Source organism: Durio zibethinus, chromosome 27, assembly GCF_047325235.1.
Source record: "Durio zibethinus cultivar Kanyao isolate XHJ-2024 chromosome 27, ASM4732523v1, whole genome shotgun sequence".
Classification (NCBI taxonomy): Eukaryota; Viridiplantae; Streptophyta; class Magnoliopsida; order Malvales; family Malvaceae; genus Durio; species Durio zibethinus.
In genome coordinates this window covers 15,539,506-15,554,880 of record NC_143188.1, presented here as the reverse complement: position 1 = coordinate 15,554,880, position 15,375 = coordinate 15,539,506, and the positions used below count along the sequence as shown (strand labels likewise).

General features: G+C 29.1%; 1 pseudogene across 1 annotated transcript; it reads left to right on the top strand.

Annotated features, from left to right (window-relative positions):
• The first annotated feature begins 12,433 nt into the window (after positions 1-12,433).
• LOC149511034 (zinc finger CCCH domain-containing protein 1-like) lies at positions 12,434-14,074 on the top strand (annotated as a pseudogene). The gene is made up of 2 exons (XR_016334697.1): positions 12,434-12,886; positions 12,967-14,074. The product of XR_016334697.1 is annotated as a zinc finger CCCH domain-containing protein 1-like (transcript).
• Positions 14,075-15,375: the final 1,301 nt, after the last annotated feature.

Sequence of the window (15,375 nt, the reverse complement as noted above, 5' to 3'; positions counted from 1 at the left end):
GCTAAACTCAATTTCACAAGATTTGTAAGATTTGCAATTGATGATGGAATTTGTCCAAAGAAACTGCTATTATGGAGACTTAAAATTGTCAAAAATTTGAGACTACTAATTGAGTCTGGTAGTTTTCCACCGAAATTTATAGAAAAAATCCTTAAGATCCGTAAAGCATTGTTTAATGGAAATTCTGGCAACTGACCTTCAAGATTGTAATTTTTTAAAATGTCAATGCTTTGTATTTTTGGCAATGAGAAAACTTTTGTTGGAAAATGTCCACTCAAATTATAATTCATTAAATTGAGAGAAACCAAATGAGAGGAAATTTTCAAGAAATTGGGAGGCAAGTAAGAGATCGAATTCCCACGAAGGACAAATTTGGAAAGAAAAGGAAGTTTTGAGAATGAAGAACAAAATGGCCCTGTCAAACCATAGTTTGATAGACTTAACACATGCAGGTTAGGAAGAATTATGGATGTGGTTCACACCATTTAGTACTTTGAGTTGAAATGTTCACACTGTCCAGGTAGAGCTCTGTAAGAGGTTTCAAAATTTGGATTAATGTCTTGAAGTTTGGGTTTTTTAGTTTCAGAGGTTGTTCAAGTTGAAAAGGCAGATGGTTTGGATCAAGAATTTGCAAATATCTTAGATAGAAAGAATCTTGACCAGATAGATCAAGAGAGACTAACTTTGTTTCGTATGAAATCCCCACTGAAATTTGGTCATGGAAACATGAGTTTGAAAGATTGAGATGAGTTAAATTTATGAGTCTATCAAACTTATATTGAAACAGAGTGGTATTAAAATTGTTTCCAGCAAGATTAAGACGTTGAAGATGATGGAAATTGAAAATGGAGTGAAAGCAGCCTGAAAGATTTTTGTAACTGAGATCAAACCCAATCACATAACCAAGAGCATCACATGAAATTCCTTTCCAAGAGCAACAATCAGTGTTGGGATCCTAAAGCTCAACCTTGGAAGAGAAAGTAAAATTTGGGGCATAGTAAAGATCATGGTGCAATTGCAGGAGAGCAGTTTTTTGGTCATCAAGGCACTGGTTTTGAAGATCAGTAGGAGAACAGTAAAAAGATAGAATAAGAGATACAAAGCATGAAAAGAGAAATAAGGTAGGCAAAAAGAGTGAAATCAAGATACGAAGATTATATTGCTATTGCCGAATCCTTTTATTTCGAAGTAAGTTAATAATTAAAAAAAAAAGTGTTTTTGTTGATTTCAAAAACTATAATATTCCTTTTTTTTTTTTAAACTTAGTACTAAGAAAGTGATTTAAACGCGTATGAAAGAGTTGAATGTGCAACTTACTCACTCATCAAAACACCTATTTAACTAATTTGATGATTGCTTTTTAGAATGATTAGCTATACATAATATTTGTAGTCTCACATTTTGCTTGAATTGTAGAGATTATGATTAAAAACTTGTTAAGAAACAGCCAATGAATAAACTAATCAGCCTGTTAAGAAAGAAAATCTGACCGGCCGATTGACCTACTTGTAATAATGAATTTGATGACTTATTAATTTTAAGTACAATGCATTTTTTTTCTTATTTTTTAAGTACAAATACTTAATTATTATTTATTAATAGTTAAAAAAAATTACATATGATGATGTTAAATATGATATGGTAACACAATTAAAAAAAAGACACAAAAACGATATAATTAAAATTTTAACAAAAGTCATTTGAGTTTGATAAAAAAAAAAAAACTAAAAATTAAATTTTGTTTAATATATTAATATGAATTGTGACATAATAACTTTTGTATTTTATATATGTTCAACGTAAATATACGAATTTAGTAGATCTAATAAAAATGTCAATTAAAATTGGATCAAAATATTTTTTTTTTTTTGAAAATAGAGTTAGGTTGAAAATGGATTTAAAGTGTTTTACTCTGTCTTGTTATCCACATGATATTTCTATCTTTTAAAAAAAAAAAAAAAAAAAACTTCCAATTTTTGGGATTTCCTTTTTTAAAAATTTTTTACTTTTAATTTTTTATCAAATAAATTTTATAATAAAAAAGTTAATTAAAATAGAGGTGACAAAATAACCTATATATGATGGGTTTCAATTGGTTCCAATTCAATTGGTGCATATTCTTTTAATTTGAGATAATTGGATTGAGCTCTTTTTTAAATCGAGCTCCAGAAAGAATAAGATTTATAATATTACGTTTTCAGCTTGAATGTGTATAAAAAATATATTTTTTATTATTTATTCATTCTATATTTATATATATTTTTATTAAAAACATATTATTTAATATTTTAATTTAATAAATTTATTTGTCACCCTATTTGGTTTTTTTAGTCATTTTCATTTTTTAAAATTTTTTATGAGATAAATTTTATAAAGAAAAGAGTCAATAGAAGTAAAAATGACAAAACAACTTATATCTAACATGTTTCGGTTTATTACAATCCAATTGATATGATTTTTTTAAAAATAAAGATTGAGTTAAGTTTTATTTCTTTATACAATTTAGATCAAGTTGAAATCAATTTTGATATATTCTATCTTGAACCTCCTTTAGATATATAAAAGAATATATTTTATTATTTATTAAATTTATATTTATATTTATTATATTAATAAAAATATTATTTAATATCATAATTTAATAAAAAACTATATTTATATAATTAAATTGTAATTTATATTGAAAAATAAATACAATTACATTTGTCTATTTGTTATCATCTATTAAAATTTGATATAAAAATTTTACTTTGCTTACATTTAAGATATAGTTTAAAAAATAAAAAATAATATCGTGACAAAACGTGGATCTAATTTTAATGAAAGTAACAATTATAGAAAAAAAAAGCTTCTTCACTCTTTGAAAAATTCAATCATTTCAACTTACAATCATAATTGAAGGTTAAAAGTGATTTGTTTTCAAGAGTATTTTTAGCCATATATTTTTGTTACCCAAACTTCGTATGTTGGTGCATTATGCACCATGCAAAGATATCCTTTTCTCTCTCAATACCGTAATAGATTTATTTAAAGTGTTTACTTATAATATGTATAAAAAATTATAAATATAATTTTCAAATAATATATTATTATATTATATAATTATTTGAAGTTTTTATATTTTGAAAAAAAATTATAATTACATTATTATTAATATTATCAAATATAAATTATGTAATAATTAAACAATTAATCAATCAAAAATAATTGTTAACACTATTAAATTTATTTTCGATGAATTTATCAATTTTATCGATAAAAATGATGTTTAGAGAAAAATTTTAAAGATATCTATAGAAAAAGTTTCTTTTAAATTTTGTTTTTTATTTTTTAATATTTGAAGTGTCTATGAACATTGTACTCTAACCTTTGCATCCGACAGTGTATACAAAAAACAATTGATACCCATTTATAGGATGATGATAAGCTATCGCGGTAGGGATATCCAAGAATTCTTCCTTTGTTAGATCAAAAGCAGTGATGTACTCATGTTTTTGTTTTGAACCATTTACAATTCCTTTTAATAATATGATTTTAATACATCTTAAATTACAATATGAATAAAACTAAGTTACTAAATCACATAAAATAATAAATAAAATTAATAATTTTCATTTATCCCATTTTTTATTTTGTATGGCTTGCACAGATTATAATAAAATATTTAATTTGATATTTAAATTTTAAAAAATTTTAATGCGATATTTAACTAATTATGTTAAAAATAAAAATCAAATTAATTAATAAATTTATAATTTAAATATCGAATTAAAAAATTTTAAAATTTAAATATAATATTAAATATTTTATTATAATTTAAATTATTCATAATATTAATTTTTGTAATATTTTAATGGGTATGCTCTGCTACGCTACAACTTATTATAGAGGAATCTTTTTCCGCCGTTAAAAAGTTGCTTAAAAAAAAAGTTGAGTGTGAACTAAACGTTTTTTGGCGAAAGATTAATTTTACATTGATGAAAATATTAGAGACAGAGCCTTAAAAGGGCAGTATTTTTTTATTTTTCTAAATATTCCTGATTCTACCTTATTTTTCCTTTTTTTTTTAAATTCTTCAAAAATTAATTATGCATGATGTTGGATCCATCGATCTAACCAGTCAAACAGGTTAAAACAGTAACCAGAGGCATTGTGTCTAGCAAGTTGGACCGATAAGAAATCGGTTTGATTATTTTGATTAATATTTAGTATTATTATTTTTCAAAAGTTAATCTAAATTTTAATTTATTTTTTAAATTGAATTAATTTGAATTGAATATTATTAATTAGATTTAATTTATTGATTTTTAAAAATTTATTTATTATTATTTTTATATTATTTTTTTAAAGGGAATGATTAGCTTATATTACTATAAAATTTTTTAATTTTACATAGTTTTTTAATTATTAATTTTAATTGATTTAAAAAATGAGATTAAATTATTTATTTATTTATTTATTCCATCTTTGTATCAATTGAAATTAATGATTAAAAAATATAATTTTTTTTATGTAATTTGATTTCTTTTTATTTTAAAATAAAAATTATTTTTATTTTATAAAATAATAAAATTTATATAAAAATTAATAAAAATATAATTTAGTTCGATTGAAATTTTTTTAATTTAATGAATCAAAAATCATTTGAATTGAATAAAAATATTTAATATTCGATCTGAATCAAATAAAAAAATTTATTATAATTTTTAATCGATTTTTGATTTCTCAATTCTTTGCATACGCTTTCGGTTTGTTTATTTTGTTTCCTCAGCCTTGCTGGCAGGAGCTTTGCTCTAACAAAAATATGTTATATATTTTAATAAAAATTTGAAATTAACTAATAGTTAGGTTGCTGGCGTCGAACGCGCATATCCCATGAGCAAAGTTTTTTTTATTTTACATAATTAGCGTATTTTTAATTTTTTCGTGCCTTTGAAACGAGTCCCAAACTGACTAATCCTTGTTCCTTCTCTTCACAGAATCCAGCATTCTGAAACGGAAAACCGAGGCTTTATGGCAGTAGTTTCAACTGCTCATTCAACTGCCACCGTTTTTCACCACATAAATGGTTTCAAACGCTTCACTTTTTTCTTACCCTTCTCTTCTTCTTCTGTTGCTGCTTCTCTGTCTACTATGAAAAAGTGGAGACAACCAGTGGCTTCCTCAGTGCTAGAGCTTGGTGGAATCAGAATTGCTAAAGATGGTAACAAATTCCTACTTTTATGAACTTGGGCTTTGCTGTTGTATGATTTTATTGACTTTTCCATGAACTGAGCCATTTCACTATTTGCAGATATAGCATTTTGACTATGACTAGTAAATTGTTAAGAGTAATGGGTATTTTGTCTCGTGTTTAAATCTGGGTTGGCAAAGGTTAATTGCATTTATGTGTTGCTTCTTTTTTAAATTTGCCCTTTGTGTGTGTTCAAGTTGTATTTGATAAGAAAGTTCAATTTGTGGTGTTTTGATTTGGTATGTTTTGGAATGGAAGATGTATATAAGGTGATTAGTCTAGGTAGATTACACCTTTCTTCGAGTATGATGAATTGATTGAAAGTGTCAGCAATTGAAATCTATTGTTGAGTATTTTGGTTTGAAAATTGGCATGGTATATGCTTTGATATTTTGTTATTGGTGAAATTTGATTCAGCACTTTCTGTGTTTTCATAATTTATGAATGATTTAGTATTGTTTGGATGATGGGATTTGTAGATGTGGTGAGGGACGATCCAACAAACTGTGTTCCGGACCAAGGATTCAAAAAACGGGTTGATAGCGGAATAGCGGCCGCAAAATTGCGGTAGCGCTGCCTTCCGCCACAGTTAATATATAGAAAACGGTTGAAAAATTCATTCCCATAAAAAACGGAGAGTAACAGCCGCAAAATAACGGCGTAACGGGCAATAGCGGTAATAACGGACCGTTATTGTCGCTATTCCGTTTTTCTACTCATGGATCTAATAGTTTTAACAAAAAAACAAAATTTTACGCCTGCAAAATAAAACAACAAACCTGCAAAAGTAAAAGTAAAAGCCAAATCAAAAAATAAAGCTCACAATCTCAGATCTTTATCATAAAAAAAAATTGTAAAACGAGCTAGAAAACAGAGTTTCAAGTTTCAACCATTCAAACGGCATTTTCGGCATTCAAATTCAAATCAACCTCAAGTTTTCGATCAACATTCAAGAATCAAGATCAAACAAGGTAAGAAAAGAAAGTTAAATTACCTTTTTTTTTTTGTAAAATTTCTGTAAAATGATCGATCTGTTGTGTCTTGTGAGAGTTTGAAAGATGAACGAGATCTGTAGATACTAGGTAAGTCAGCAAGTGATAGTGATAAAGGGATGTGAGAGAAAATGAGAAACGAAAAAAAAAAATTTTTTTTCTGGAAAGCCAAAGAAAGTAAAATATAAGACGAAGAAGATGATAAACAGTAAAATGAAATGTTTCTAGAATGGTCTTGGCTCGGATTGTTAGAAAGAGTTAAACAATTTGATATATTTAGGCACGTGGAGAGATTGGAGGGGGTGGGGAGGATTGGGTGTGGTGAGGTGTTGGGGGGGAAGGTGGGGAGGGATTGGGTGTGGTGGGATGTTGAGGGGGAAGGTGGAGAGGGATTGATGGGGGTGGGGAGGGATTGGGTGTGGTAGGGTGTATGGAGGGTGGGATTGAATTTTTTTATTTAATTTTATAATTAATTTTTGAAAATTTTTTAGATAAAATTTAATTAGTGATTTTGAAAATTTATAATTAATATAATATAAAGATATTTTAAATGAAAATTTTGATAAAATTTTTTGTATAAGTTAGAGGAAAAATAATTAAAATTAAATATTATATTTTGATTGTGTTATATATTAATTTATAATTTTGTATATGAATTTTAATTTTTTTTGTTGTTTTGATATTTATATTATTGTCAATTCTTTTGATATTATATTAATTCTTGTTATTTTTATGTAATTATTGAAGATTGTGCTTATTATATAATTATTAAAAGTTGTTTGTGATAAAAAAAATTTTATATCAATTATTATCAAAAAAATTAAGTTACTTAACAAATTTAGCATTTTATGATCTATTACTCTTATTAAGATTAAAAACTAAAAAATAAAAAATATAGGTTTGAAAATTTTATTAAAATATAAGTTTGAAAACTTTTAATTTTTGAAATTTTTTTTAGATAAAATCTAATTAGAGGGATTGAAGATTTATAATTAAAAAAAATAAAAGATTAATAATTTAATATGATATACATAGAGATTGTAGATGAAAATTATTGATAAATTTTTTATATAAGTTAGACAAAAATTAATTAAAATTAAATATTATATTTTGATTGTGTTAGATATTAATTTATAATTTTGTATATGAAATTTAATAATTTTTTTTGTTGTTTTGATATTTATATTGTTGTCAATTCTTTTGATATTAGATTAATTCTTATTATTTTTGTGTAATTATTGAAGATTGTATTTATTATATAATTATTTGAAGTTATTTGTGATAAAAAAAAATTAATATCAATTAGTGCATCTAAAAGATTAAGTTATTTAATAATATTCTTAAGATTAAAAACTAAAAATTAAAAAATTTAGCGTAAAATCAATTTTTAATGATGTAATAAGTAATATTAATATTTCTAAATATAAGTTTATTTTGTTTTTATACAAAATAGTAAGTATGCCACCACGTGAAGAGTTCCCGAGTAAAGGAGTAGAGGGCGCGCCAAGTGATGATATAGGTTGGCATTTTGGAACATCTGTGCCAAATACAAGAGGAAATGTTTCATGTAAACTTTGCGGTAAAGTTGTAAAAGGAGGAATAACACGTTTCAAAAAACACATTGCTCATAAAACTGGCAATGTTGCACCATGCCTCAACGTTACTGGTATGTTATGTTTTTTTAATTTCTTTGAAAATATTATTGTTAATTTCTTAATAAAAATTATAAAATTACATAAGCATGTGCAACTAATTTTTTCTTTTTTTTTTTAAACTATATTATTAATAGATATAGTAAAAGAAAGTATGATGAAACTCCTTCAAGAAAGCAAATCAAAAAAGGCTGACAACAAAAGAAGAAAAAATGAATTTTTATCACAGTTAAGAGGGGAAGATGATTATGAAGGATTTATTGATGAAGACATTGCTACTAGACAAGCCGTGCGAGATAGTATCCAATCACAACATGAGTGGCACAGAAGACAAGAATTCAGACAAAGAACTAGTGGTTGGAGTAACATATATGAAGAAGGACGAAGCTCTCATGGTTCAATTGTTGAATATTTTGAAGAAAGAACAAGAACTCCAAATGAGTCTGAATTTTCATTAAAGGGAGCTGTTCCTGAATTGGTTAGAAGTAAAAGTTCAAGACAACCAAAAGTAAGTGATTCATTTCTAAAGACATTAAGAAGAAAAATGGGTGAATCAGTATCAAAATTTTTGATATATGATCAACTTCCTTTTCAATTAGCAAATTCCCCATGGTTGCATAATTTGATTTCTGTGGCAGCAGAAGTTGGCCAACATGTAAGACTTCCAACACCTTATGAGGTCTCAGATGTGTATTTAGAGTCTGAGTATCAACAAGTTCATAAATGGGTTAATGGATTAAAAGCTTATTGGAATGAATTGGGTGTCACTTTGATGTGTGATGGTTGGACCAATAGTTTGAATCAAATGCATATCATTAATTTTCTTGTTTACCGTAGTAAAGGGACTATTTTTTGGAAATCTGTAGATGTCTCAAGTGTTCGTAGTAGAGATACAAACTTTTATTACAGATTATTAGATGAAGTTGTGGAAGAAATTGGAGAAAAATACATTGTTCAAATATCACTGATAACGAGGCAGCACTTAAGGCCGCACGAAAAAGACTAATGGAGAAGAGAAAACATTTGTATTGGACAGCATGTTCAGCTCATTGTTTGGACTTGTGCCTTGAAGATATTGGGAGGAAAAAAATGTGGCAAAGGTTTTGGATGATGCAAAGAAAGTGACTTGTTTTATATACAATCACATTTTGACTGTTAATTTGATGAAGAAATATACACAAGGGAAGCAAATACTTTGTCCTGCTCTTACCCGATTTGCCACTCATTTCATACAATTAGAAGAAATAATAAGGCAAAAGCAAAGTTTGAGAGAGATGTTCAATTCAAAGTTTAGTACTTAGTAATTAGTACAATTATTTAAATCTAGCATCTTTTTATAATATTATTCTTTTAAAATATTAATTTAAAATATATTACTTTAAAAATTTATTGATGAATATATAGGAATTTAAAGATTCAAAATGGGGACAACAAAAATCAGGACCTGCTTATGAAGTCAAAAAAATCATTTTGGGAAAAGATTTTTGAAAAAAAGCAGGTGATATAATAAAAGTTTATGAGCCTTTGGTAAAAGTGTTGCGCCTTGTGGATGGTGATGAAAAACCAACAATGGGCTTTATTTACGAGGCTGTGGATAGAGCTAAACAAGCAATTCAACAAACTTGTCGTTATTCTGCTGAATATGAAAAGATTATTGACAATAGATGGAGTTTCATGCACTCTGACTTACATTCAGCTGGTAAGTAAACCAAGAATATAGATGGTATTTAAAAAATATGTTTATTTTTTATACTTAAATTGCTTATATATTTATTTTTTATTACTTTAATATAATATTGTTATAAATTATGTTTAGGTTACTATCTAAATCCACAATTTCAATTTGGAGTGGAACATTCTGCAAATGTATTTAAGGAAACATTAGAAGGTATAAAAGCAGTTATTGAAAGATTAGAACCTTCGATAGATACTCAAATCAGAATGATTAATCAAGTTAGTATTTAATACTATTTTATAACTTTGACATTTGTTTTATGTATTAAAAATTAAATTATTTTTTATTTATTCATTTATTATTGTATTTTCAATCGATGTAGTTGTTATTATTTCGAGACAAACATGAAACATTTGGTAGTCCACAAGCACAAAGAGCTTGGAAGCAAATGAATCCAGGTAAATAGTAAGTTAAATAATTATAATTTATTTATATTATTTAATTGTATAGCCCATTGAAATTTAATTTAAATAATTTTATACAGCTGAGTGGTGGATGATATATGGCACTTGTGTTCCTGAATTACAAAAACTAGCAATCAAAGTGCTTAGTCAAACAACATCTGCATCAAATTGTGAACGTAATTGGAGCATATTTAGCTATATTCACACCAAAGCAAGAAACAGATTGAAGTTTGCAAGACTCCAGAAACTTGTATATACCTATTATAACATGAGGTTGAGGATGAGACATCAAAAAAGAATGAGCATTGATGAAATAAATAATAGTTTTAATCCTATTAGCCTTGACCATATTTTTGAATATGATGATCCACTAACAGAATGGCTGCAAGAGAAAGAAAATCCTCTATTAGATGGTCAAAACTCTGATTGGTTGCCTGCAGATAATTCTGATAATGAAATGAATGTTGAACGATCACGTCAATCTCAAGAAAGGAATGTATCTCATTCAAGTTCAAGTCCAACACCAAGTCAGAGTGATGATGGTGGTGGTTTAAGTCCAGATGATGATGGTGATGGAGATGGTGATGGTGATGGTGCGAATTTTGGTGATAATATGGATGCAAATCGACCTTATAGCCCACTTGGAGGAGAATTTGGGCTTGCTGCTACTGGTGGACTTTTTATTAATACGGCAAAATACGGAGGAAATCCATTTGTTGAATCTAGTGAGGGTCAAAGTGCACGTACAGCTTGATCAAAAGAAAAAGCAAAGAAGCACCACTATGAAATTTCTAGAGGTTCTTCATCTTCAGGTGAGAGATCAAATTCTAGTAACTTTGAGTATAGTGAATCATCTGCTAGTACTCAAAGACATTACTATCCACCAAAACAACATAATTTTCAACCTCCTCATGGTTATCCACTTCCATATGGTTATTATCCACCTCAAATGTATCCTCCACCTCCTCAAATATATCCTCCACCTCAAATGTATCAGTTACCACAAATGTACCCTCCACCACAAATGTATCATCCTCAAATATATCCTCCACCTCAAATATATCAAGAACAAAGGTCTCAGGGATGGAGATGGAGTCAACTTGGCTCTCAAAGTGAAGATAGAGAATCTGATCCTCCTCGTCATTCTACCATGTGGTAAATTTGAAATATGTATCAATAATTGTAGTTGATGGAATTTGAAATTACTATATTTTTAAGTTTGTAATTTTATTAAATTAAATGCTTGGTATTTAACATATTATGTTTTGTTAATATTTGATTTGTCTAGAATTAATATTGAATATGAACTTGGCCAAGAAAAATTTTATGGATAAATCAAATATGAATGCTTTTTATAATCTAAATAAAATTGTGAATAATTTTTTTAGAAAATAAAAAACATAGTGTCATAAACTATTTTTAAAATCATTGAATAAGAGTTTTTATAATTATAATTATAATTATTACATTTTATAATAAATTGTGCAAAAAAAAAAAATTTCACGACCGTGATGACCGCAGTGACCACAATTATCTTCGTTATATCCGAAAACGCGACAAATGCTACGCAACCGAAAACGTGACCGCGACCGCTATTTAAATCCCTGTTCCGGACACAATTTTTTCAAAACATGGAATGCAGCTCCATAGAAGGAATAACCAGTCTCTTGGGATTCTGAAGAATGGAATGATATATGAGTCTTTTGATATTAATTACTCAAACATTTTTTATAAGTTTGGTGATCTTGCTCAATTGTTTCAGTAAAACAGGTACAATGTTTGTCCACTATTGCCGTTTTTTTCTTTTCCTCCTTTATGTTCATCTGAATTGGCAAATACTATTGGATAGCAAAGGAACAGGTTTTGAGTTTAAATAATTTTGTGAAATTAATCTTATGCTCTGTTTTAGAATAATTGTATCTGAATTTCTATCTGCATGGACTTTCGTAGATCACCAAAGGTTGTGTTTTAACTTAGAATTGCATATGTTACCATGTAGGCTTGAACCTCAGTGTGTGAGTGTGTGTGGTTTAGTGAGTGCAATGGAGAGAATAGTTTTGATCAAATATTGAGGCTATAGATATTTCTCCCTCCCTACATGTGGCCCTTAAAGCATGTTGTTGTTCCAAAATATATGGGCTCTCTAGTCAACTTCTTAAATTGACCATGTGTTTTTGAATATCATTCAATCTCTCCAATCCGAAAAGGCTTGTACATTTCTGCAGAGCAGTTTTTGGAGCTCTGCAAGCAGTATGACCAGCCAATAAAATGTTATTTTTCTCTTAATTTTTGGAGGATGTATTCAGTTATGATTTTAGCGTCATTTGATTTGTTAGTGTTGGAATGGTGAATGCAGTATTTGACAAAGGATGATCTCTTCTTGTTCAGTAATTTCAATTCCAATTATTCAATCGTGGGTGAAAGTAAATATATTGGGCATTGCGTTTTAGACCTCTTGTTCAGGTGAGTACTGTAAATATTTTGTGATTAGGATAAAAAATTTAATTCCTTCACTTTCTTACATCAATAGAAATTTATGATTTGGGTAAAAAATTTAGCATTTAGCCTTTCATGAGAGAAAGCTTGATCTTATCTATGGAAATTTAGTTATGACACCAGTTAGTGTGTTGATCTTCTATCATTCATTACCTTAATTAATTGTAATAAGGATTTTGACTCACTTAGTTTAAAACCTTCTTTCAAGTGATTGAAGCAACAGTCGTAAATGACTTGAAGTTCATCTTGCTTGAGACAAGGAACCTATAAAACCTTTGCTCTTGTTTCTGTTAAGATGACAGATTCAAGCGAGCCCCAATATCCAGGAAAAGAACCTCAGCAATTTGAAACAGAATCTCAACAATCTGAACAAGGTAAAATTTGTTCCATTTTTTGTTCTTTTTAAAGGTGTACATGTATATTTACTTATATAGCTAACTCTTTGATTTTTCAGTCTGCAATTTCTTTAGGAAGCCAACAAAGGGAAAAAACATAAGGAAAAGGACAACAAATGGAGATGAAGACTCCAGAAATGGCACATCTCTGTTGCACAATCAGAAAAAGGATTTGAAGCCTGACAATATGTTATGCTTTTCAACTGGATCCTCCGGGAGTGCTGCTCCCACTGAATCAAATACAGAATCTGACAAACTGATGTTTCAATTTAAGTCTTTGAAGGAAATTCAAGTTCAAAATGATAGCAGAGCTACAGCAACCTTAGAAACTGAGACTGAGTTTACAAAAGATGCTCGTGCTATACATGAAAAATTTCTTAAATGAGCAGAGGACTCTTTGAAGGGGAAAAACACAAGCTCTGGGGAAGAGAAGTTGTATAAAGGAATGCATGGCTATGTGGATCATAAGGCTGGGTTTCGAAGAGAGCGAACAGGTGCCAGTGAGAAAGCTGGTGGCTCACATGGACCTCTTAGGGCTTCTGCCCGCATCAGTGTTTCAGCAAGATTTGATTATCAGCCTGACATCTGTAAAGACTACAAAGAAACTGGTTACCGTGGTTATGGAGATTCATGTAAGTTTATGCATGATAGTGGATACTACAAGTCTGTATGGCTGTTAGAAAAGGACTTGGAAGAAGCACAGAAAGCAAGGAAGAGAAATCTGGCTTTGGGTGGCGATGATGATGATGAGGCAGGGGTAGACCAGAGTGATGATGACGATGATGATTCGTTGCCCTTTGCATGTTTTATTTGCCTGCAGCCTTTTGTGGATCCTGTTGTTACTAAGTGCAACCACTACTTCTGTGAGCATTGTGCTCTAAAGGTACCCACATATGCCTCTTCATGTAGATTAATTTTTTTAATGTCTTTTTTGTGCTAGCTTAATATCTATTAGTTTTTTTAACATTTGTTGTTGATGCGTTACTTTGGTGCAAAACTTTTTTGGTTACATACATACAAAGAATATTTTATGCAGACCAACTGTTTTTCAGCTGTAGAAATAGGACATATTTTAACTTTACATCGTCAACTTTTGGTGCCTCATGTCAGTATAGTTTACATTTTTATTCTCATTCGAATGTAAAATAACCAACTGCATCTTTTGGTTTTTCAGCATCATGCAAAGAATAAGAAATGCTTCGTATGCAACTAACCCACCCTTGGCATTTTCAATACCGCTCACCAGATAAGTATCCATTGATGCTTTGCTTCAACTCCTGCTGTCACGAACACTTTTATTTCTTTGTTTAGTGTTGTAGTGGAAGATTCACTTGTCTGAATACCTGATTAATCGAAATCATTTCCCTGCTTGAGCTTGGTGGAATTTTGGAATGATGAGCTCTTTAAAATCATTGTTGCTGCAGGCATGTGCGTTAGAATTTAGGTAAGCATTTTTTCTGCGTCATTCCACAACTGACTTATGAGTTGAGTGATTGTATTAAGCAGAGTAAGTTTTAAGTTTTTACATGCAGTTCCAAGAGTTGTCAAAAACAACTGAATGAGTAGACAATTGTAAAACTTGTGATTTATATACAAAATTGGCATTCCTAATATGCCAACAAACCCTATTGCTGCCTTTAACCCATGAAGTAGCATTTCTTCTACCTAGATAGCAGTGAAATCCAGTATTAACTTTCCAAGAATCAGCATCCAACTTCTCAACCTTCGTAATGGCCTTGAATTCAGCCTGATCAGATCAGAATCCAGGTCTCGATGACACATACTGGCAGGATCTAGGATGTTACTTCAAAGAGTTTAAGAATGTTGGATTGCAGGTAGTTTCAATTGGGTAGGGATGGCTAGTGGAAGCTGTGATTTTTTGTGGTATCCAATTCCAAAGCATAGAAAACATTAATGATTGGTTTTCTTCCTGGAAAAATACGGGTCCTGCATTAAATAAAAAAAAAAGTGAAATTAGCTAGCAAACCTAAACTTAAACTCAAGAAATAGTAATCTTTTTGTTTCCTTTTTTCCCTCTAAAATTTTCGTTTTTAGCATGAGTTTTTGTTTTCTTGTTTCCCTGTAAAATTTTCAAATGACTGAATTCATAAGAATAAACTATTTTTCTAGTTGATACTTACATTTGTAGTTAGAGAAGGATTCAAATGAGCAAGAACTTAGGGCCGCACGAGGACACTTGTAGGAGAAGGCCTCTAGCGGCAAAGTCTTCATATATGCATGATCACTCTGTCCAATGTGGCTTTTGTCAACCCCAAAGTCATCAGATATCTTTTTACCTGCACCAATCTTCTAAACATAAATTCTGAGCTAATACTCAAAATAGGCTAAATGTCAGAAGGCTTGACAACCTTCCTGGTTTACAGCATCAAGGTGGCTACTAGACAAAATACTACCTATAAAATGACCAGTGATTGAAAGATAACATGTCGTCTATTACTTCATCTTTT